The sequence below is a fragment of the Daphnia pulicaria genome, chromosome 2 (assembly GCF_021234035.1).
Source record: "Daphnia pulicaria isolate SC F1-1A chromosome 2, SC_F0-13Bv2, whole genome shotgun sequence".
Lineage (NCBI taxonomy): Eukaryota > Metazoa > Arthropoda > Branchiopoda > Diplostraca > Daphniidae > Daphnia > Daphnia pulicaria.
This window is the reverse complement of record NC_060914.1, coordinates 7,462,805-7,467,441: the sequence shown is the minus strand read 5'-3', so window position 1 is coordinate 7,467,441 and position 4,637 is coordinate 7,462,805. Positions and strand designations below refer to the sequence as shown.

General features: G+C 39.5%; 1 pseudogene; it reads left to right on the top strand.

Moving 5' to 3' along the window:
* Positions 1–2,310: 2,310 nt before the first annotated feature.
* On the top strand, positions 2,311–3,911 carry LOC124327677 (annotated as a pseudogene).
* Positions 3,912–4,637: the final 726 nt, after the last annotated feature.

The window sequence follows — 4,637 nt, the reverse complement described above, 5'->3', positions numbered from 1 at the left end:
AACTGAACCCGTAATGGGCCTGTCAAAATTCAAATATCAAACCAGAAAATTTAATTTATTTCAAATTCAATCAAAACATCCAGAAATCGACTCACCAAAGGTTTAGCTAGAGGCATAATATATCTCTCTTAAATATCAAATGAACTATTATCTTTTTTTGACTTTCAATCGGACTCTAAATGACTTGAATATCGTCACATAAAAACAAAAACAATTGAAAATTTATAAAAACACAAATGCAATTATGTGGCTTGGGAAACGGGCAAAGCTTTTTGAAAAAAAAAATTATTCAATTGAATTACCGTACATTCACGTTTACAAACAATGCAACAGATGTAAAAACTTGGACAAATCGAACAAACGTTTAAACACTTTCACGGTGACGGATGATTCGAGATGGACGATCAGTGGCTCTCTTTCATGTTGCACACTATGCAATAACAGTGTCATCCATTTGTAAAAGACAAAACAGAAAACATAGGCTAAACTTTATTTGTTACTGCAAATCAAACACTTTTTTCAATAATTTCTGATTCGTCTCTCATTCCGTTGATGCCAAATATTTTGCTTTTTGCTAAAAATAATAAAACAAAAAATTCTTGGCAAGGCAAATATCTAGATAATCTCTTCGTTTTATTGACTTAAAATTTTATTTTGTATCTCATTTTTGAATCCAATTTTGATTATTTTTTCGACATGAAAAAAATAAAACTTGACAGATTTACCGAGCAATTGTAAGCACGAGGTAAAATATTAAGCCCCGGACCAACGTGGTTTTGATTCAGACCAACCTCATGTCCTATCATAGATGATATCATAGTTTAGCGTGTCTTATAGTAATAACGAAAATCTTTGTAGAGCCTAATGTATATTACCTGGAATTGTATTATTTTTTAAAAAACAAAAAGTTTTCGTGATCACTATCATTTTCATGTGGGTGGATATTCGGTCTCGGTTATTGTTGTGAGGTCCAGCTGCCAAACATATCCATGTCCAACATTCTATGTGACAGTTTCTTGTTCTTTATAGTTAAAAAAAAATCATCATCATCAAAGAAGGATATTACATATATTTTCATTAAAAGGTAATATTTTGTTTGTAAAATTAATGTTCCATAATTAGTGTTCTATGCCCATAGAACACCTTGGTCGTTTTTGCAGAATGCTTCCTTTTTTGTTGAAAAATGCCTTAGTTCTATTTCTGCCTTTACAAAGTCAATCCAAAGAAAGTTTGTCGGTTCCTCTTTTCATTTTTAAATTACATTTTTCATTGAAAATTGTCAACATGATTCTAGAAAATATTACAGCTAAGTTATCTATTACTAACAAAGAGAAAAATAATTTGCTTATTGAGAAGTTCAATGCGGGAGACAATTGTCGTGCGTATGGGTTATTTAAGATCGACTTCCCAAATTGCACTCAGGCAGATTGGATGAGATGCCCTGTAGAAAGAAGAAAAAAATACGTCATTTTGAGTAGATTGAAACTTAAAGAATTTCAAGAAAACGTTGAGAATCGTGAAAATATTGACTCTCAAAAGAGAAAGATCAATATTGAAAACAAGGAATCAAGGAAAAAACAAAAGATTTGTCACTTTTGAAGTCCAAGCAGAGCTCTTCATTTTCTAGTTTAGTTAGAATCCACTGCCTATTCTCTTGATCGATCTAGTTGTGATAATATGTTTCGTGCAATCAATTTATCAGGCAGAAACTTAAAAAAGCTGATGCACCATTGGATGACAGCATGGATGATTTCATTGTAACTCGCCCACTGGGGGCAGAAAGGTGAGAAATTGTTATACCATAATTATAAGAAACAAACAAATGTTTACAATTTTCAAGGAAAGCAGCTGAAAGTAACACTGCATCAGTTTACAGTGTTGATGATCAACAGCAAAGTAAATTAGTCCAAAATAAACTAAGCTTAATTCAGACCAAAAGTGAAAGTGAATTGCTGGAATCAAATGGAACTTCTACTTTGCTGCAGAGTGCTTCAGAGAAAAATGATACACATGTTTTATTTACAAATACTCCTCCAAGTGAAAAACAATAGCTGCTTCAACATGGAAATCTCGGAACATCATGGAAAGTTAGTGAACAATTATCTCCAAGACTGTTCATTTGAGAACTTTGATTCGACTCGAACTATCCACACACACTTGTCCAGACTCTACACCAAGTGCTTTGGCTTTCCCCCAAGTGTTTTTTGACATTCAACTCGTTCTACTACTCTGTGCTCGTCTCGATTTGAATCGATCCTACGACAGCCCAAGTGCCGCAGCAAACTCCTAATCGTTTCGTTGTTTTTGCCGATGGACAGCGAACTTCACTCACACCAGCGTCCGTCAGTGGACTCATCCAACTCTCATTATTCCAAGGCAGCAGGTAAGCATGAGTGGCCACATTTCTCCAACTTCCACTTCGACTAGTCAAACAGCGAGCAAAGTTTAATGATTGCAACTTTGTTTCTTTCTTAAATTAAAGGTTTTGCTGCCGTATGTGATGTGGCTACGCCTCTATCGACTCCACCACACACACCCACTTCATCCGAGTTGAGCAAACACAGTTTCAACTTTGAGCAACAACAGTCTAGCCCCACCGGCCAACACCACCGCTTGTCGCCATCCAGCAGCCACAGAGCCATGGAAGCCGCCGCTAAATCTTTCCCATTTTTCCTGCCATTCGGTCTGACCGGCTTGGCTGGTATGCCATTGCCGGCTGGTATGTCTCATCTGGCAGTTCATCAATACGGAATGAACATGCGAGAGCCGTCGGCTTTCCGACCTGTCGCATGCCCACCCAACCGCTCATCAGAAGCGGCCGCCACCTTTTCTACTCCGGCAAATATGGGTCCATCCGTACCTGCTGGATCACCGGCGGAAGCCAACAACTCTTCTTCGGCTCGTTCTCCATCGGTCGAATCTGATTTAGCTCGTGATTACTCCATGAAGAAGCGACCGGCTCCTTGTGACTCGTTCAGTTCAAAAGATCAAGTACCTGTTGCTCTTCCTCAGCCAGGCCGTCAACAGGCTTTCCTGCCACCTCATCACAACCCACAAGCCATGCTTGAAGCTGCCGCTATGCTCCAAGGCCTACAGTCGCGCATCGACTTGGCCCAGTTGGCCGCTCATGCAGCCAAGAACGCGAAATAGCAACAAGACGGTGGAGTGAATTCCGGACCGGCTCCAGCTAACAACGGACAACAGGATGCCTCCTCCGCTGCTCAACAAGCCGCTCTTCGTGGTCTTCAAAACTCTTACGGACTCCAGAACATCCCTCTATTGATGGGCCCACGGCTCCGTGCCAGTAACCTCCCGCCTTTTTACCCTGGACAGTATGATCCTCGTCTCTTCCATGGACCCAGCCGCGCATCTCGACCCAAGAAGCAATTCATCTGCAAGTTCTGCAATCGCCAGTTCACCAAATCCTACAATTTGCTCATCCACGAGCGGACTCACACCGACGAACGGCCATACTCTTGCGACATTTGCGGCAAGGCCTTCCGTCGTCAGGATCATCTCCGTGACCACCGGTAATTTCAAAATTTCTTATTTCTCAATTTTTTGTTGTTTTTTTTTTAATGACCCAGTTCTGGTGCATTTTTGAACGTCTAAAACTCGTAAACTAACGTCTCCTTTTCCCTCTTGTGTTTGACAGTTAAATCCACTCGAAAGAAAAGCCGTTCAAATACGCCGACTGCGGCAAAGGTTTCTGCCAATCACGGACGCTGGCCGTCCATCGCATTTTGCACTTGGAAGAGTCGCCGCACAAGTGCCCAGTCTGCGCTCGCAGCTTCAACCAGCGCTAGAACCTCAAAACCCATTTGTCATCGGGCGGATTTACTATTTGTAAATCATAAAAATGTAAATGTAAAATTATTGACGCGTGTACAGTGGGTGGCGTTGCTATGTAATGATAAAGAATTTATATTTTAATTTTTTTTAATGTCAAATCTTATTTCTTAATTTACCTAATTTTACAATAACTTTATCAGAGAAAAGTGATACTTTTAAGTCAGTTTTTTTTATTATTTTGTAAATTACAGCATTGGACATAGCTTACTAAAAACAACGGCGATAGAAAAGACTTCTGCTTGAATTTGGAAATTTGGTATAGATTTAGAATCAAATAACCGTTTGAACATTTTGAATTTTATAGTTCATAACTGAACAGTATATCAATTTTTTTTCATGTTGACACAGAGCGTTGTCAAACTGCCTAATGTAAATAAGTTTTGTTGGACCCTCCAATTCTACTTGGATATTCCCAACTGTTTAGTTCCGTCAACTCGTTTGTCTTGGACTTACCTTGTTTGGGCAAGTAGTTGTCTTATTATTTTAACTATATCATCCTCCTGTAGTCGGAGTTTTCCAACCAACTGCGAAATTCCTTTCCAAAGTCGATGACATTCTTCTTTGCCTGTAAAAATCTGCATAATTTAGAGGATGAAAGAATTAAACTACACTCGCACGCGCTATCCCTGGCATCAGCTGGAATAGCTCACTGAGGTGGGAGGGTTCCATGGCATTCCGCTAGGAGCGCCACGCGCAGAGAAAGACTAATGTGAAAAGACAAAAAATATATATCATCATGGACTACTTTAACAAAAGGACGGGACTCTTCGCCTATCTCGCCGTGT